A 21,040-nucleotide genomic window follows, 5' to 3' on the forward strand; every position below is an offset into this window, starting at 1 on the left:
CATCATGAATAAAATCCGTAAGTATACTCCCACAACGTTTAATGTGAGGACTGTGTGGGTGTGTGTAATGTGGGGAGTGGTAGTGCAGTAGGTATCATGCTGTGCTATGAACCCAGAGACCCGAGTTTTGCCAACACCAGTGACGATTATCTGAACTGGTTATCGGCTTCTTTAGGTCGACTCGGCCTATAATGAGTACCTGGTGTGATGTGTAAGCATTGCCACTTGGGAGACAAAGATGCACCGGTCTTCACTGATACGCTAATTGTGCCTCCAGTTTGTACTGTGTAATGGCTCACACTCCCGCCTGGACTCATGACTTAGAGACCCGTAATTCGTAACTTCCTGGTCACATGACCAAACTCAACACCATCATATCAGTAAGTTCCTGTGCAAAAACACCCCCATATCTGCCATGGGGCAGAACACTTCCCGTCTGGTATCTAAGAGATACCACCACTTATATTCCTATCTCATGAATAAATGTGCAACAAACTTCAATGGGTTAACATATTTGTCCATATCTTTGCGAGAGAGAAGTCGTACTGCCTCAGCTATAAGCCTAATTTAAGTTCTTGCGACACCTTGCCTCGCTACCATAATCTCAAACTTTCGAACTTTCCCATCAGCACTGGGAATCGTCTTGAGGATGCGGCCCATTGGCCACTCATTCCGTTGACTTGGTTGTCCTTCAGTAGGATGAGGCACCTTCTTGGATATCTAGTCTGCTGGACTGCCACTTGCTGCGCACTTGAAGTGTTGCAAGGTACTTGTTTTTCCAGCGATGCCAAAACATGTTGATGAAAGCTCTGCACTTGTCTCCATTGACGTCTGTAGAGGTCTGAAGTGCTCAACTCCTTGGTGGGTGCTCTGAGCACGACTGTCTTCTGGGTAAGAAGTGTAGCAGGAGTCAAGATGAATGGTGACTCCGGGTCAGTTGAGACAGGAATCAGGGGTCTTGAGTTAATTATAGCTGTGACCTCGGCCATGAGAGTGGTCAAGACCTCGTGAGAGAGCGGTGTGGACCCAACATCACACAGCTGGAGTCAAGAATGCATCGAGCAATCCCGATCATACGTTCCCAGGCACCACCCATATGGGAAGAGTGAGGAGGATTGAAGATCCACGTGCAGCCTTGGTCACAAAGGTATATCCCTACAGAATCATCTTCAACATTTTCCGTATTGATATTAAGCTCTTTACATGTGTAGTGGGTTCTTTTATGGAGACGGACATGTTGAGGTAGAGGCAACACGGCATGTTTATTTTTAACTACAGCAACTCCCTTACGCCCCCGACCGAGCCAAGGTACGGGTCCGACCACTGATCCAAGCTCTACCTGGCCCTTACAAGGGCAGCGGGCTCGAAGTCCCAGGGTCATAGTCTAGCTGGTCTTCAGTCTTCAGTCTTTAGTCTTCATAACACTTCCCTCAACCTGCGGAGAGGTCCGGCTTTTATACACCTCTCCGGTGTGTCAGCCTCTGGCCACGCCCCCTTTCCAGGATGGGGGGGTCCCGGGGGATCCCAGGACACCCCGCAGCCCCCTCCCTCCTGGGCTGGGGATCGTTACAACCTCCCCGCCAGCTCGAGGTACCGCCCCTGATGGGCACTGTCCGCCATTGCGGATAAGTGCATAAGTGCAGCCCATCTACAGCGCTACACATGCGCGTACACGATCCGACACTACATCACCCCCCCCCCCCCCCCCAATGTAGCATTCAGCCGTCTCAGCTGTCAAATACAATATCAACAATAAAAAAACTTATACGAACAACCCCGAGTCCGTGTGCCTCAAATCACAACACAACAGCAGAGAACAGTACAACAACAATATATAACCCAACCCCCCTGCACAATATACACTATGAACAATATATACATGAATTACCCGCCAAGCTCTATGGATGCGAGCCAAACCAACCCCGAGAAGAAGGCGAAGTGAAATAAAAAAAGTCTTCTGAAAAAGTTATTGATTTGGACCGGGTCCTGGCTGACGGTCCGTTGTATACTGCAGGAGGAGTTTTTGTGTTCGCCGAAAGCTTAGGGTGGTGGCCTTGAAGTGAGTCATCAGCTGGGCATGAGGCGATCCTCGTGGCCAGAGCAGTGCCCCGTGGCGGCGTTACTCCCAAAGGGTCTGAGGGGTAAGCATACGGCTAGACTGAAAGTTAGGCTTGTCAACCGCACAACTCGGCTCGTCGGACACATCATGCTCTCGGTCCTTGCGTGTAGTGGGAGTATCAAGGAAAGGTAGAATAGGTTTTAGGCACGACGGGTGCACAAACCAGCAGCGTTTACCATGGCGGACTTTTACACATTGGGGCCGGATGACCTTTACGACATCGACAGGCCCGCTTCAAGGTTTTAAAGGTTTGGGTGACGTGGACAGGGGTACATGAGGACAGTGAAGCCAGACAGTGAAGCCACGCCTGATTGTATTTGCGCCGCAGTGCATGTCAGCTACGGGGGGAAGATCGCCCAATTTCCCGGCCGCAGGAAACCATGAAGTTCGATCCCATTAGGGACTTCTGGAAAAAAACCTATCGGCCGGGTGACCTCCCCTCCCGGCTCTACGTGGGGCATGTGTGCGTTCGTGCGGCGGGCGGGGGGGGGGGAAGGAGGGGGGGGTGGCGAGGGTGCGCCGCGTCGGCGTCGGCATCCCCCGGTGGCGGCCTCACGGCGGTGGGTACGGCCTCGGCAGAGCGGCTCCGCTGCGGCGGCCTCACGACTGTGCAGTGGGCAAAACGCGGACGTCTGAGAAGGCACTGGCCCCGGGAGAGTGGCGGGAAAGCCGAGGCATCGGTGACGGCGTCGCGGCGGTGGGCACGGCCCCGCTGGAGCGGCTCCGCTGCGGCGGCACCACACAGTCAACCCATGACACCTGAGTATGTCACGTGACCTCTTGCACGCGGGCGTTTGATATTTCACGTGGCCTTAGCCTGGAACACGCGCCACATTGTGACGAATTGCGGTTGTTGTTGCTACTGATGATGATGTTGATGATGATTAAAGTGGTGTTGCTGATGATGGTGCTGATGATGACGGGATTGATGATGATGGTGCCGATTATGTTGATGCTTATGATAGTGGTGTCACACACAGTGTACACAAACACACACGCAATAATGTTAACGTTCTTGTTGTTGTAGCTGAGCTTACCCACCAAAGGGATCCCTGTGCAGCAGAGGAATAAATGTAAAAGGAATCTAAATCAACTTAAACTCTAATACTCTTTGTTTCTATTCGGTAAAGTCACGTAGGTAAATAATAAAACAACAATAATCACGACGTTTCGGCCACAACACAAGCGGCCTTCATCAGGTGAAGGGACGAGCCTGTCTGGAGGACAGCGCTGGAGTGGAAGAAGCCACGCTTAGATCACGACATTTGTGATCTAAGCGTGGCTTCTTCCACTGACTTTACCGAATAGAAACAAAGAGTATGGATCCTTGCAGTCACGAAAGCTTTAAATCTAGAATTAAACTCTAATACCACTCTTCACCGTGCACGCTCTCTTACATTACCACTCCACGTGACGTCATCGTCGCGAGACGCCAGGGGGTGTGTACCCTGCTGGTGACGTCATGTCACCAGTGCAATGACAATTTGTGCAAAGCCACGCCCAATTACTCAATGTCAGCGCATGATTCAATAACATAATATATTCAACGGAAGGGGTAAACTCGCTAGTGACGTCATGTCATCTACGCTCGCCGTGCGAATCCGCGTGACGTCACGAGATCCCGGAAAACTGCTCGCCACTCAACTGAGGTCCGAGGTGAGAAGTTCACATCGTGGTGGTGGTGGTCGTGGTTTTTGGTGGTGGTTGTTGTTGTGTATTTAGGTGCAGCCTCGCTTCTTCTATTGTTCTCCTGGGGATCTCAATTGAGTGTAGCAGCGATAATGGAATCGATGTCCAGGTTGGAACGTTACAAAATGTGGCCTAGCCATGCTGGGCTTGCCTCCTGCCATCGCCTGATTGTATTTGCTTTGATTTTTGTTAATTTGTCCTCACCTGGCTGACTACTTTAAAACCACGTTTTTCATATTTCTATATTGAGCTAGAAATCTCTTTCAGAAGCGACCTGCCCACAACGAAGTGGCTTGTAATCGTGTGGAAATTTACAGCAGCCAAATGCTCTAAACTCAAGTTTCTAAATTTGGAGGGGAAAAGTGGAGTTCAAATCCACGCAGAAAGAGAGACACGCAAACTCCAAATAAACACGCGTCAGCGTCAGGATCCAACCCACGACCTGTTGTACACCGGGCGATGTAGTGCAAATCTCGCCAGCGTGGTGCACACTCGAGTGCTTTATCACACTGAGTCTCTTTACTTCAGTTCAGGAGCGTCCTGCCGAGTTGGTTTGGCAGTCGGGGGGAGGGGCGATGCTTATTCGCGTATTCCCGATTGAGTAAACTGGATGCATTTGTTCAGCATTGCAATATTTGGACGATACCAGTCCAGAAGTTTATTTCAGTCAGAATAAGTATTTCCCGAGTTAAGTCCATTGAACTAAGAAGCTTATTTTCAAGGCCGACTCAGCCGGCAGACATCAAAGCATTTAATTATAATTAAGATCACTCACTGGCCCACTCACTCATCCGTCCACTCACTCATCTACCCTCCCACCTACCCACTCTATAACTCGCTCACTCATCCATCCACTTACTCATCCATCCACTCACTCATCCACCCACTCGCCCACACAAGCACACTCACCTACTCGCACTCTCCCACTCGCCTCTCACTCACCCAAACTCACTGGCCCACTCACAATCAGAAGTGAATTTCACAAGTAACACCCATTGAGCTTAGACGCTATTTATTAAGGGCGACATGGCGGGCAGACATCAACGCATTCCAAAATTAAAGGTTTACAAAACAAACTTTATAGCAATTCTGTTCTAAAATTACATTCCCACTCAAACTTTAGTGATTATTAGAGTCAGTTTAAACGAGGTTTTAGATGTCAGAATTGAGATGCCAAAAGACAATACGTGGTTCCAAACTTTTGGGCAGTGAAATCTGGGAAACTTAACAATCAGGCATACAGGAACCCCTAGACTCGCACAGAAACCCACAGACTTGCACACAGACCCACATAGACAATCAGATGCACCTCGCAGATGTTTAGGATTGTCCAATGGTTTAATAAGTAAAATGAGCAAATCTATGGAAACATTCTTGTAAATAAAAATATCACGTGGTTGATACAGACATGATGTTCGTGTTAAATTATACCACAAGAATGTGTGGTTAATGCAGACTTAATGCTGCCTTGCAATAGGTATCTGTTTGCAATTTGGACTATGTACTTTATTCATTTATATTTATTTTTCGTGAATTGCTTATCTTTCATCTATTTTGCACTCCTATCGTTTTTTGTATGTTAGTTGATCTTCTTTCACGCCGTACGTAGCCAACCATGTTTGTTTTTGTAACTTTCTGACCCGCCTCGACTGGACACCTGTGACATTCATCCAGAAGATAGATTCTGATTTTAAAGATTCTGATCTTAGCACCTGTCTTATTGCCGAAAAGGTTGAAGCCTTTCCTTCTTTCATCAAAATAGTTGTATCATTATACATTTAAACCATGGCACCAGTACACAGTCGCCTACTCATTAAAAATAACGCGAGAAAAAATTACTTTAACATCTATATGGAAGCATATGGTGCATTAATAACAATAGGGGTTTTCCCCTTTTTTCTGGCAACAAAACTGAACCCTTTTTACAAGGATTCATGTCTGTCTTAACCACAATTCCTGCAGTCCAAATGCAAACAAAAAACATACAATGATAATATATGCATTGTCCTTGAAACTGATTGGTCCACACCAAGGGATGGCTTTCTTTTGAGCCTCGACCCAATTGGTGCTCCACCAGATGATGCCTTTTGGCGTCAAGGACAATGCATATATTATCATTGTATGTTTTTTGTTTGCATTTTGACTGCAGGTATTGTGGTTAATGCAGACATGAATCCTTGTAAAAAGGGTTCAGTTTTGTTGCCAGAAAAAAGGGGAAAACCCCTATTATTACATTTTGGTACTGGCAAAAGAGGTCTAATGACATATGGTGCATTTGGTGTGTATAATATGCCTGCAATATTCATAATACAATTATAAATAACATTTGTAAAGTGCTGCATTTCATCCGTGGATCCCACCAATCCGTGCCATGTATCAAAAGTACGAAATATACACATCCTGCCGGATAAACAGCCATAACTCAAGCTTCATTTATACACTAACTCAATCACTCACTCACTGGATGATGCACTTACTCCCGACTCAATCATACAACTACTCACCCATTCTGTGACCCAATCACTCACCCACTCGCTCAGGTAAATGGCAAAACTAGGGGGGGGATGAAGACCAGTTTACAGATGTGAGTTTTAAAGATTGACTTTATATCTCTGATTGTCTTACTAATCAGAGTGGCTGCTACATTTTACCAGAGTGGTGTACCCAGAATATTGTGATTGGTGACATTTGCAATGCGTGGGCAAAACCTTCTCTGGAACTGGAAGAGGAGGCAGTTTGACTGGTAGCTTCTGCAGTCAGTTGGTGTGTGTTCCCTTGTACTCAAACTGGCAGAGCTCATCTTCTTTGGTTCTTTCGGTAAAGTCACGTAGAATGAGAATAAAATAATAAATTGATAAAATAAAATAACACAATAATATTCTCACGACGTTTCGGCCACAACACAAGCGGCCTTCATCAGGTGAAGGGACGAGACTGTCTGGTAGGACAGCGCTGGAGTGAAAGAGCCACGTTCAGATCACGGCCTTTAAGCTGTGTGAGAGGAACAAAGCGCCTTGACAAAGGAATTAGCATATAATTTAGCATTGAAATGGCTGAATGATTAGCTTGTGACTGGTCACAGAAATAGTTATGTTAAAAGTTAAAGCATACACATCCGCAGAGGCACCCCTTGACAATGGAATTAGCATAGAATTTAGCATTGAAATAGCTAAGTTAAAGCATACACATCCGCAGAGGCACCCCTTGACAATGGAATTAGCATAGAATTTAGCATTGAAATAGCTGAGTGATTAGCTTGTAACTGCTCACAGAAATAGCTACGTTAAAGTCAGACCATACACATTCACCGAGGCACTTAGTACAAATCAAACAGGAGAATTTAGCATTGAAATAACTAGGCGAATTTAGCATTGAAATAACTGAGTGATTAGCTAGTGACTGGTCACAGAAATGACTACACATCTGAGCTATTCACAGTACTATATAGTGAACCAATAAAAACTAAAATATAAATTACCTTAATGTTATCAATAAACTCTATATTCTCCAATCAGCTAAGCTACCAACAATAAGTCGTTATATATCACAATGCTATATGGCGAAAAAAATGGGTGGATTCTTACCCTCAACTTTAGCACCACGGATAGCTACGGGCCCCATTCAGACGGACGAGTTCGTCCATGGTCGGAACAGAGGAGGGGGAGAGAGACAGCTGCGAGGCCCTAGTATACTCCATGTTGTAAAACCATACCATTAACCGTGGTGTGACAGGTATTAAGAGGAAATGCTGGCGAAAGAGCTGCGGTCTGAAGGTCATCGTAAAAATACAATTAATTAAGAACAGAAATGATTTAAAACATCTTTCCAGTGGTTACTAAGCCAGAATCCATCTTCTCGGTTGAAATTGTCTCTGTGCTTGTATATGTGAATGGCCTCATGAACGAATCTCTCATGGTAGCCGGTTGGTTTGCAAAGAACCTCCGTCTTGGAGAAGTCAATGTCATGTGAGCCCACTGAATTATAACAGTGATCTGCCACGGCAGAGGAGTTCGTCCTACCGTGTTTCAAGTCTGCTTTATGTTCGCGGATGCGGTCCGAGATATGTCTTTTGGTTTCTCCAATGTAGCTACTACCACAGAGGCACTTTAGTTTGTAAACGCCCGGGTACTGTATGTCTGGAAGAGCATCTTTTACAGATGGAACTAAATCACGGATTTTATGTACTGTGTTGAATCCGTGATTTAGCCATTTCCGTGATTTAGCCATTCACATATACAAGCACAGAGACAATTTCAACCGAGAAGATGGATTCTGGCTTAGTAACCACTGGAAAGATGTTTTAAATCATTTCTGTTCTTAATTAATTGTATTTTTACGATGACCTTCAGACCGCAGCTCTTTCGCCAGCATTGCCTCTTAATACCTCTCACACCACGGTTAATGGTATGGTTTTACAGCATGGAGCATACTAGGGCCTCGCAGCTGTCTCTCTCCCCCTCCTCTGTTCCGACCATGGACGAACTCGTCCGTCTGAACGGGGCCCGTAGCTATCCGTGGTGCTAAAGTTGAGGGTAAGAATCCACCCATTTTTTTCGCCATATAGCATTGTGATATATAACGACTTATTGTTGGTAGCTTAGCTGATTGGAGAATATAGAGTTTATTGATAACATTAAGGTAATTTATATTTTAGTTTTTATTGGTTCACTATATAGTACTGTGAATAGCTCAGATGTGTAGGCCTTGACTTCAACATAGTCATTTCTGTGACCAGTCACTAGCTAATCACTCAGTTATTTCAATGCTAAATTCGCCTAGTTATTTCAATGCTAAATTCTCCTGTTTGATTTGTACTAAGTGCCTCGGTGAATGTATATGGTCTGACTTTAACGTAGCTATTTCTGTGAGCAGTTACAAGCTAATCACTCAGCTATTTCAATGCTAAATTCTATGCTAATTCCATTGTCAAGGGGTGCCTCTGCGGATGTGTATGCTTTAACTTTTAACATAACTATTTCTGTGACCAGTCACATGCTAATCATTCAGCCATTTCAATGCTAAATTATATGCTAATTCCTTTGTCAAGGCGCTTTGTTCCTCTCACACAGCTTAAAGGCCGTGATCTGAACGTGGCTGTTTCACTCCAGCGCTGTCCTACCAGACAGTCTCGTCCCTTCACCTGATGAAGGCCGCTTGTGTTGTGGCCGAAACGTCGTGAGAATATTATTGTGTTATTTTATTTTATCAATTTATTATTTTATTCTCATTCTACGTGACTTTACCAAAAGAACCAAAGAAGATGAATCATTGCAGTCATGGCAGAGCTCACTTCGTGGCAAATGGCGGCTGTTGTTGCGTGCGGTAATGTAACCTATAGCGCGCTGCGCTACGAACCAGGCAACACGAGTTCGATACCCACTCACCGCCATAAACACCAGTGACTATCTGAACCAGAATTGGGCCTCCCTAGATCGACTCAGCCTCAAGTGAGTGCCTGGTGCAGTGTGTAAACATCGCCACTGGGGAAACAAAAGCGGTCGGGTATGGTGCTGGCCATACACCCTCTCACTCCTCCTGAACTTATTGTTAAGGCTATATTGGGGGTCTTTGTTGCGGGTAACTGTGTGTGTGTGCATTGGAATATACTCATGTGTGTTAATGTATTTTATTTGACTGCGAGTGTAAGTTAACACGTAACCTTGTTTTTTATTTGCATTTTTAGCTTCTTTTAGTATTACTGGTTTTGTAGAGGTGTTTTTGGAGTGTGTTAACGTGCTGGGTAGCTAACACACGGGTTTGTGTATTTTAATGTGTGTGTTTGTGTATTTGTTGCTTTTTCTATGCCTTAAATATTCCAGGAAGTAACCACACTGTCAGTGGTTGGCTGGTGCACCATCTGGTGCACCATCTGGTGACAGTGTGAACCCAGAATATTGTGATTGGTGACATTTGCACGGCTTGGGCAACCCACAGTCTAAGAGCAGTTTTAGTGCCGGGCATAATGGACTTCAAAAGGAAGGTCCTGAGGGAGGGTGGTGATTTTACACAGGTTGCAATACAGAACATTATTACAAAACATGGACTAAACGATGATCTCTGCTGGATTGGACGAAGATCTAACGTTCGACCACACTGATTGCCAGATAATGAATATTCAGCTTGCCAGATAATGAATATTCAGCTTGCCAGACCTGCAGAGAAGATGCTTGCAAAGCCCAATTGAAGTTTCAGTCCAGGGCAGTTCTGCGAAAATGTCATACAGTAGACCCTTTAATATTATGGGTTTATTTTTTGCGGTTTTCCACCAATCACGGGCAACCTCTTTGCATACCAATTTACATATTGGGTCTTTCAGTAAAGTCACATTGATAGGTTGAAAGAAAATAACAAAATACCAATTTACACTTTCCTGGGAAGACTGTTCTGGATAGGAGGGCGGGGTGGGTGAGGAACGCGAGGAAATCGGTGGCACCTCAACCTTTGCCATGCAAGCATTTAGCCTTAACAGACTGTTAGGGCAAGTAGCACCTATAAAGGTTGGCACGGCACACAAAGTGGTAGGTTACCAGCACCATTCCTGGCTGCCTTTGTCTCTCCAGTGGCGATGTTTACACAACACACCAGGTACTTATTTGAGGCTGAGTCGATCTGGGAAGGCCCAGGGCCAATTCAGATAATCGTCATGGTTTTGGGCATGAGCGGAAATTGAACTCGGGTCGCTGGGTTCATAGCGCAGCACGCTAACTGAAGCACTACCACTCTCCACTCACGCACACACATCATCATCATCATTGTAAGTAGAGTAGTCAGTATTTAGAATCGTATTTATTCTCTTGGAATGTTTTTTCTATTGAGTTTCTACTTGTTTGTTTCAATTGTTTTGTTTTTAGTTTAGTTGGCATGCTGTACAGTACTCATTTCAATTGTGATGCGTATTTTTGGTTGCCGTTTACCTAACGCCATTGTTTCGGTAAGGCTTAAGTAGTGAATATCGCCATTTTGGCTTTCTTGGCACGTTTCTTGATGTTATCAAGGCCTAAGTACCATGAAGAGGCTTCGGCTTTTGGTTGTTCATTGTTTTCGATATCCCTGCCCCTCTGCTCACATTCGTTAAGGATTTTTATGATTTTGGGCAGGCTCGGAAAATGCTGCGTGACAAGGATTCGGAGCCGTTTCCTGTTCAAGTTGGTGTGTGACAGGAATTCCCTCTGGCCACAAACATTACGGTAAGTCCCCGGGTAGCGTAAGACCCGACTCACGGAAATCCAACCTTACGGAAATGCTCCCATAAATCGTGTAAATAAAATCAACATGCGGAAATTTTTGCTTTAGTTACTTAAGCGCAAGTAGTCCAGCGCGGTGAGGTTGTGGATGAATAACGCTGAGCGAGGCATAAGGCAGGCAGTATTTTCCCCAAGGTGGTGGTGTATAGCTGCTCTGCACTCTCAGTTATGTTGTTACATTGTTACCGTGCGTTTCCTGTATCTGTTACATCGTCTCGTAACTTTCAGTGTAATATCACCCTTAATTGCATTGCAATAATGACTGAAAAAGATTAAGGTCAATGAAATTGTTTTGTAGCATTGCCTAATTATTTTTCATTTGTAGCATTATGTTATTTTGGTTTTCTGTGCTTAGAACTATCTTGTTTTCCCCATGTTTCCCTTTATAGTTTTGATTAGAAGTGTATTTAATAAGTTATTTACGTTATGTACTTTATTTAACACAATTACACTTCGATTGCTTATGGTCTCAGCCAACAGCGATCGGAGAGGTATCGGCCTAGTCTATGCCCGGTAAATGAATATTCGGAAGTGACTGTTTTCTTTTAACAATTAATATTATAATGTCTCATGGTGTTCATTGATATTTGGATAAGTTTTTCTTCCATTAGTTTAATTATGGGTAGTGTTAGGGTAGATATTCGATGAAATGAAAGAATCATAGGAAGTGCAGAACGTATGGACAGCAATACAATACAGGTCGCGATAGAAAACGGACTATAGCGCGACACAGTACTGAGAAAAAATGAAGAAGTAATTGGGTAGGGGCAGCACAACTATTTCCGGCTATGGGATTTTGTCTTGATTTTGGGGGAAAATTGTTCAGTTTCCGACATGGGAAATTCGGGTTACGGATCGTTCCCGGGAACCTAACCCTTCCATGACCCGTGGACTGTCTGTACATTCAGATTGCATCTTCAATATTTACATAGTTTTGATAACCTCACAATGGTCCTACAAAAATGCATTTGGTACAGTTACAATGACAGGCTAATCGATGGCTGGTTATAGTTAAGGGATCGTTTCCTGCTGGTCAACCATGTTATGTATGCTGATGATCTGGCAATGGCTACTCAATGCGATGGAGTTAGGGACTCTTGTTCTGTACCTGGAGAATTTCATCATGAGGAGGAGCCTTACATATGTTTCACAAAAATAAAGCACCTGCCTGGGTATTTCACGTCATCCAACATTCCGCCTGCTCGCCTCTTAGTGAGTAATCAGGCAGTTCTACAGGTGGTGGAGGAGCTCCCATACTTGGTTAATGTGTTCACGACCAGCTCTGGTTTGGCAGCTAAAGTCTCAATGAAAACTAGTCGAGCAGCATTCTTTAATTAGACTGCCTAACTTGGTGAGGAAGCTGCCTGGACCATTGCTCCATGTAAATCACTGAATCTTCTTGCCCACAACTATGACCCCTTTTTCTGTGGATGTGAAATATGGACTCCTTTAAAGAGCCATCTGTGCTGGCTTTTACAATTAAGGCTGGCCTGCTTATGATTCATCCTCTATTGAGCTAGACTTGATGGTTTTCGAAGCTTACAAATCCCTGAGATATCCATACATAATATAATCAATGAGGCTATTTGTCAGGCGAGGCTGCATTCGTTGGTCCGGAAACCCGCATGCTCAGAAACTGCATGCTCAAGCAGCGTCAGATAGTTCGGATACAAGGGACTAAATGGGTATGGCATGGGCTAGAGAAGAGATTGAAAGATGTGGAGGTGATCGGACTTGCTGATTACTGGTACCAAGAGTGTGAAGATCGGTCTCTGCGGTGGAGGTCCTTGAAGGATGCTGCAGGGTAGTTGGAGGCAATCGTCCTGCAACAACGAGGCCAGAGGAGTGACACGTCAATGGGTGGAGCGCTGGGTGGCTAAAATGCAGCAAGTTGGCACAGTGGGTAGCACAGGTGGTGCATGTACCAGTCATCTCAGTCATCCCTTGACACCTGGATCATTCCCATGACCTACTGGCAAGTGCTCCACACTTACATGGCCTCAATTCACACCAATCATGGCATGACCACTGTGATGATGTTAGTACCAATTAGTGGTGAATGGTGGCTGTTTTCTTTATATAATCTGTTAATGATCCATGTGAAACATATCTGTATGTAAGAGTGTATCTATATGGGGATCGGAGGCAGGTTCGTTCACTGCATCATGGAGCCAACATTCAGAGTTGTATTATCGCTGAGAGCAGACATGATTGACAAGTGATAGCTTAACTTATTGTAGGCCTCTGCTGGGTTGATTGTTCCTAGGTTAAGTACTTGGTGAAGAGTATAAGCATCTGTACTGAGCAGATGAAGGCAGCCAGGCATGGTTCTAGCCACATCAAGAAAATATCACCCACATTTCATCACAGGCTGTTTTAAGACACGTGCTATTATTGACTATCAGCTCTTGGCCTGGCATAGCAGGCAAGTGGTCAGTATAATGCTTGGAGGCCCTAGTATCTTCAATATCCATGATATCCGATAACTCTACATAAACAGTTTCAGTTGTGTCTGGCTGCTGAAATGTTAACTTAAGCAAAATTCTGCAAAAAATAGCAAAGGGTGTTAAATCAACTATTTGCATAGAGCAGACATTTTACAAAATGGACAAATGAATGTTCAATTTCAAATTGGAAGTCCGAAACCAGGCTCAGCTTTGGTTAAATACCCAGATGGGCCATTGTGACGTTCTCAAACTACATAACTATTGAAGATGCTACGTAATGCATGGGGCCAGAGGGAATTCCTATCACACGCTAAGTTAAAAAGGAAAACAGCTCCAACTCCTGATCACAGCTTTAGCCGGGCCTGCTCAAAATCATAAAAATCCTTAATCAATGTGAGCAAAAGGGCAGGGACATCGAAACCAAAGAAAAGACTGAAGCCCAAGCCTCTTAATGGTACCGTAGGCCTTGATTACATTGATAAAGCAGAGGTATAGTTTCTGATGAACATCGATACATCTGTGCAGTAGCAGATGGACAGAAAATATAGGAGATCTTTGAATATTGCGGGGGTTACATTCTTGGAAAGTTCCACGAAAGCCAAAACAGCGATATTAAATACTTACCTGAACAATGGGTAGGTAATCGGCAACCAAAAATACATATCGCAATTGAAATAAGTAATATACTCTATGCCAAATAAAGTAAAAACTGTATGCAAAAAACATTAAATAAATAGGTGTATAAATACTGAATACTCTACTTACAATTATATCTGTGCTTGAGTGGGGAGCGGTAGTGCTACGGTGAGTGTGCTGCGCTATGAACCCAGCGACCCGAGTTCAATTTCCGCTCATGCCCAAAACTAATGGCGATTATCTGAATTGGCCCTGGGCCTTCCCAGGTCGACTCAGCCTCAAATAAGTACCTGGTGCATTGTGTAAAGATCACCACTGGGGAGACAAAGTGTGTCGTGCCAGCCTTTATAGGTGCTACTCGAGAAAATACATTTAACTAACTTTCCTTTTCTTGAAGAAACCGTTGTTTCGGAAAATGAAGGACTAACCATTGCAGCTGAAGTGACAAAGCATTTGCAACAGTTGAGTGACTCTTTCCAAGGATATTTTTATGCGGGAGATCTTGATGTGGCACATAAATGGAGACTGAATAAATGCATTTTTAACCTTAACGATAGTGATATGATGAAAGATTATCTCATTCAATTACGAGCCAATGATTGAATCCAAATGGAGGTTGAGACAACGGAGCTTAAGAAGTTCTGGTGTGCTCAACTATCACTGTTTCCACAATTGGCAAAGACAGAGCTGGAGATCCTTCAGCCATTTGTGATTACATACTTGCGTGAGATGGGATTATCATCACTCCGATACATCAAAACAAAGGCCAGAAACTGCTGAAATGCAAGTGATAGCACGAGTGTGGCTATTTCAAAAGGTTCCTCGTTTTTCGAACATCAAATGAACAAAAGCAATAGCAGAAGAGTCCCTGAGCCGGTGAACTTGAAAAAGGGTGTAATTTTTCATGTGTAGAGTAATAGCGCTGGATGCTGACTGAAATTGCTAAATACAGCTCATGGCAATACACACGTCAGCCGGACCCGTGCAGGGGTCCAGCTTTTATACCCGTTCCAGGGTCTCTCCGCCCCTAGCCACGCCTCCCATCTGGAACTCTCTGGGGGGCCCCGGAATATCCCCCCAGCCCCCCTCTTGGGGTCTGGGAACCCGAGTGGCCCAACGGCCTGGGTCATCCTCCCGAGCCAGTCTACCACCCCCTCAGTTTAACACATAGGCTTTCGCGACCAACATTATTCATAATAAAGGTTTTTGGGTTAGATCGCGTTATTTATAAATGTGTCGTAACCCTCCACCACCCGACACGGCCAATAAGCAAAAAAAGTGTGACGTTGACAAAAGATAATTAGTTCACTACTTTAGCCCACCGGTGTGTTGAGGACTGAATCCACGACATTTACAGTTTGAATACGACGTTTCGCTGGTAATTACATCCAGTATCATCGGGCAATTCGCCAGAATGGTAAAGCCCTCACTTGCTCTCGGTCTGAAATGGAGCAGCAGGGTGACGTCATCATTTAACTCATTTCAGGTGCAGTGATTTGAGGCGGAGGGGGGGTGGTATTGTAATTATATAATCGATTGGTAATCAGTCAATGGTTATGATTAGTAATGAGTTGTAGATTAGTAATTCGTTGTAATGTGTGTTATTGTGATTAGATGCTACATTAGTAATCCGTTAATTGATATGTGTTTCCCCTATAAGGAATTGTAATATGTATTATTTAATAATACGCTTCCAAGCCGCACTAAGCCTATAGCTATCAGAACGATTAAAGTTATTTATGTTTCTCTCAATTTCAATGAATTCTCTAATTAGTCTTTGCCAGTAATAATTAGTTTTACACAACACTTCAACGTTATCAAAATCAATTGAGTGTCTTTGTTGACAAGCATGTTCTGCCACTGCCGACAGTTGTGTTTGAGATAATTTAATATTTCTTTGGTGTTCTTTTAGTCTTATGCTGATGTTACGTCCCGTCTGTCCAATATAGCATCTGCCACATAAACAATTAATCCGATATACACCTTCTGTTGATAATTTAGGTAATTCGTCTTTAGTGCAAGATACTAGTTTTGAAACTTGCTGTCCATTGTTAAAATAACACTTCTTATGGAGAAGGGATTTCTTTAAACAAAAGGAAGGAGCAGCAATGGGCTCTCCTTTTTCTCCTGCTATAGCAAATCTGTACGTAGAAAACTTTGAAATAAGAGCACTTGCCTCGGGCACATTAAAAACATCTTTTTGGTTTAGATATGTGGATGACACTTTGGTTGTCTGGCCACATGGTAAAGATACACTTAATGATTTTCTAAATCATCTCAATACACAAAACCCAGCCATCCAGTTCATTATGGAAATGGAGGTGAATAACACACTCCCGTTCCTAGATATTTTGCTTGGACATGGCATAAATGGTAAAATAACACACAGCGTTCACAGAAAGCAAACGCACACTGATGCCGTCATCGTCGCGAGACGACAGGGCGTGTGTACCTCGCTAGTGATGTCATGTCACCAGTAAAATCATAATTTGGGCAAAGCCACGCGCCATCACTCCCCATAAGGGCCTGCTTCATTAATTTAAATTAACCATTAAATCTGTCGCGAGTTCACTCTGTCCGGTTCAACAGCCACGCCCAATCACTCAATGTCAGGGCTGGGCTCTTTAACAATCTATTAAGTGGGAGGGGTAAACTCGCTAGTGACGTCATGTCATCTCCCCCGCCGCGTTAATCCGCGTGATGTCACGAAATCCCGGAAAGCTGCTCGCCACTCAACTGAGATCCGAGGTGAGAAGTTCACATCGTGGTGGTAGTTTTTGGTGGTGGTTGTTTTTTAAATTTAGGTGCAGCCTCGCTTTTTCGATTGTTTTCCTCACCTTGCTGACTAGTTGAAAACCATGTTTTAAACAAAAAAAATAATACTATTTTGAGCTGTATATCTTTCAGAAGCGACCTGCTCACAACGAAATTGCTTGTGTGTAAATTTACATCAGCCAAATACTCTAAATGCGACCACGCAGAAAGAGAGACGCAAACTCCAAATAAACACGCGTCAGCATCGGGATCCAACCCACGACCTCCTGTATACCGAGCGATGTAGTGAAAATCTCACCAGCGTGGTGCACACTCGAGTGCTTTATCACACTGAGTCTCTTTACTTCAGTTCAGGAGCGTCCTGCCAAGTCGGTTTGGCAGTCGGGGGGAGGGGCGATGCTTATTCGCGTATTCCCGATTGAGTAAACTGGAGGCATTTGTTCAGCATTGCAATATTTGGACGATACCAGTCCAGAAGTTTATTTCAGAGTCAGAATAAGTTTATTTACCGAGTGAAGTCCATTGAACTCGTAAGCTTATTTTCAAGGGCGACTCAGCCGGCAGACATCAAAGCATTTAATTATAATTAAGCTCACTCACTGGCCCACTCACTCATCCATCCACTCACTCGTCTACTCATTCACCCTCCCACCCACTCTATTACTCGCTCACTCATCCATCCACTGACTCATCCATCCACTCGCCCACACAAGCACACTCACCTACTCGCACCATACCACACTCGCCCTCCCACTCGCTCTCTCACTTGCCCTCCCACTCACCCAAGCTCACTGGCCCTCTCGCAATCAGAAGTGAATTTCACGAGTAACACCCATTGAGCTTAGACGCAATTTTTTAAGGGCGACATGGCGGGCAGACATCAACGCATTCCAAAATTGCAGGTTTACGAAAGAAACTTAATAGCAATTCTGTTGTAAAATTACATTCCCACTGAAACTTTAGTGATTATTAGAGTCAGTTTAAGCGAGGTTTTAGATGGTAGAATTGAGATGCCAACAGACAATACGTGGTTCCAAACCTTTGGGCAGTGAAATCTGGGAAACTTAACAGACAATCAGGCATACAGGAACCCCTAGACTCGCACAGAAACCCACAGACTTGCACACAGACCCACAGACCCACATAGACAATCAGATGCACGTCGCAGATGTTTCGGATTGTCCAATGGTTTAATAAGTAAAATAAAGAGCAAATCTATGGAAAAATATCCTTGTAAATAAAAATATCACGTGGTTGATACAGACATGATGTTCGTGTTAAATTATACCACAAGAATGTGTGGTTAATGCAGACTTTATGCTGCCTTGCAATAGGTATCTGTTTTCAAATTGGACTATGTACTTTATTCATTTCTATTTACTTTTTTCGTGAATTGCTTACCTTTTGATTTAAAGCTTTCGTGACTGCAGTGATTCATAGTCTTCGTTCTTTCGGTAAATTCACGTTGAAGGGAAACAAAACAACAAAACAAATATATATATAAAACAATAAAATTCTCACGACGTTTCAAATCGCTATCCGTGGCGCTAACGCTTAAAAATAAATAAATAAATGCGAACCGCCACTTCTTTCAAATGTCCTTGCCGTTGGTTTTCACACCTGATGATGACTGCTTGTGTTGCAGTCGAAACGTCGTGAGAATTTTATTGTTTTATATATTTGTTTTATTGTTTTGTTTCCCTACAACGTGACTTTACCGAAAGAACCAAGAATATGCTTTCCTTTCATCTATTTTGCACTCCTATCGTTTTTTGTATGTGGAATTTCTTTCACACCGTACGTACCCAACCATGTTTTTGTAACTTTCTGACCCGCCTCGACTGGACACCTGTGACATTCATCCAGAAGACAGATTCTGATTTTAAAGATTCTGATCTTAACAAATGTCTTATTGCCGAAAAGGTTTAAGCCTTTTCATCTTTCATCAAAATAGTTGCATCATTATACATTTAAACCATGACACCAGTACACAATCGTCTACTCATGAAAAATAACGCGAGAAATAATGACTTTAATATCTATATGGCAGCATATGTTGCATGTTGGTGTGTATAATATGCCTGCAATATTAATAATACAATTATTAACATTTGTGAAGTGCTGCATTTCATCCGTGGATCCCACCAATCCGTGCCGTGTATAAAAAGTACAAAATATACACATCCTGCAGTGTAAACAGCCAAAAACTCAAGGGCGGGCAAAGTTTAATTTACCCACTAACTCAATCACTCACTCACTGGATGACCTCCCTACTCACCCATTCCTTGACCCAATCACCCACTCCCTCAGGTAAACAGCAAAACTAGGCAGGGGATGAAGACCAGTTTACAGAGGTGAGTTTTAAAGGTAGACTTCAATATATATCTGATTGTCTTAGTAATCCGAGTCGCCGCTTCATTTTACCAGAGTGGTGAACCCGGAATATTGTGATTGGTGACATTTGCAATGCATGGGCAAAACCTTCTCTGGAACTGGGAGAGGAGGCAGTTTGACCGGAAGCTTCTGCAGTCAGTCGGTGTATGTTCCTTTGCACTCATACTGGTAGAGCTCACTTAGTGGCGAATGGTAATGTAACCTACAGCGCGCTGCGCTACGAACCAGGTAACACGAGTTTGATTCCAACTCACCGTATGCCTTTTGCCGCCTTTTGGCGTCCTCTGGTCTAACACCGTTTTGAGACTAGGCTCAAAAGAAAACCTGTCTCTGGTGTGGACCAAACAGTTTCAAAGACAGTGCATATGTTACCAGTGTTTTTTGTTTGCATTCTGACCACAAGTGAGCCTCTTTGGCAGGCGAGGCTGCATTCGTTGGTCATGAATCCCGTTTGCTTAGAAGATCGACCTCTGCGGGGGAGGCCCGTGAAGGATGCTGCAGGGTAGTTGGAGGCATTCGTCCTACAACAACGAGGTCAGAGGAGTGACACATCAATGGGTGGAGCGCTGGGTGGCTAAAATGCAGCAAGTTGGCACAGTGGGTAACACAGGTGATGCATCTGCCAGTCATCTCAGTCATCCCTTGATATCTGGATCATTCCCATGACCTACTGGCAAGTGCTCCACACTTACATGGCCTCAATTCGCACCTATCATGGCATGACCACTGTAATGATGTTACTACCAATTCATGGTGAATGGTAGCCGTTTTATTTATATAATCTGTTCATGATCCATGTGAAACATATCTGTAAGAGTGTATCTACATGCGGAGCAGAGGCACATTTGTTCGTCCACTGCATTATGGAGCCAACATTCAGAGTTGTATTATTGCTGACTGCAGACATGATTGACAAGTGATAGCTTAACTTATTGTAGGCCTCTGCTGGGTTGATTGTTTCTAGGTTAAGTACTTGGTGAAGAGTATAAGCATCTGTACTGAGCAGTTGAAGGCAGCCAGGCATGGTTCTAGCCACAACACCACCACCTTCACTGTTCCAGTGCGTGAGAGTATAAAGTTTTTTTTGCTGTAAAGTATATTGACCATATACGCCTAGCTTTAATCAGAGAAATGGGGTTTTTCTATTACATGTTTAAAATAAGCTCCTTGGAGACATCCATTTTCAGGGGAGTAGAGCTTTATTTATTTCTCCGAACGTATATACAGTCCAAGTGTAACGACTGCCACCCATCGCAATCACTATAGCTATCTTCACCTCCGACGGTTTCCACCTAGTTGATACCTGAACAGTCAACCCCGATGGTTTGCACAGTCGGCCCCAACGTCGTCCACCTCTGGTCGTGAATCAGTCCCCGAGTAAGTGCCCCGACCGCGGGCCTTGCTCCCCCTTATATACTCGCACGCCCCCTCCCCCCCACTTCACTATAACATGTGTGTCCTTAATTGAATAATGCTTACAGTGACTTCCAGTCAGCTGTTTCTAATCAACACAACGCGTGACTTCTGGAACCTTCTCTTGTACAGTCCCCGACACATGGAACGTTTCACAAGCATGGAAAACACAGCACATGAAGCTGAAATTACATCCAAGCATTCAATCCCATCTGAGCCTGGCTTCGACTTACAAGTTGCGATTGAACATGAATTTGTCCATTTTACAATATTTCTTCCACTATTTGCTATTTTTATGAGACTTTTGCAATAGTTAACGTTTC

The 21,040-nt window shown here is 43.9% G+C and overlaps 1 protein-coding gene and 1 long non-coding RNA gene across 15 annotated transcripts in view; one reads left to right on the plus strand and one right to left on the minus strand.

Annotated features, from left to right (window-relative positions):
- Positions 1 to 1,243: 1,243 nt before the first annotated feature.
- On the minus strand, positions 1,244 to 3,551 carry LOC142906963 (uncharacterized). The gene is made up of 2 exons (XR_012930599.1): positions 3,161 to 3,551; positions 1,244 to 2,845 (listed from the first exon to the last, which is right to left on the minus strand). It is a non-coding gene; the product is annotated as an uncharacterized LOC142906963 (long non-coding RNA).
- Positions 3,552 to 3,667: 116 nt separating this feature from the next.
- Positions 3,668 to 21,040, plus strand: part of LOC142906954 (uncharacterized) — a 59,352-nt gene continuing 41,979 nt past the window's right edge. For 2 of the 14 annotated variants that reach the window (XR_012930589.1, XR_012930590.1), the window contains exons 1-2: positions 3,670 to 3,775; positions 10,906 to 10,995. The gene's annotated coding sequence lies outside the window, so the exon portion shown is untranslated. Of the gene's footprint in view, positions 3,776 to 10,884; positions 10,996 to 11,029; positions 16,884 to 19,220; positions 19,265 to 19,723; positions 19,839 to 20,849; positions 20,953 to 21,040 lie in introns of those variants that run through there. The other 12 variants (XM_076055766.1, XM_076055770.1, XR_012930591.1 and 9 more) reach the window with 11 other exon arrangements.

Source organism: Petromyzon marinus, chromosome 72, assembly GCF_048934315.1.
Source record: "Petromyzon marinus isolate PM22_M1 ecotype Great Lakes invasive population chromosome 72, UKy_Petmar_22M1.pri1.0, whole genome shotgun sequence".
Classification (NCBI taxonomy): Eukaryota; Metazoa; Chordata; class Hyperoartia; order Petromyzontiformes; family Petromyzontidae; genus Petromyzon; species Petromyzon marinus.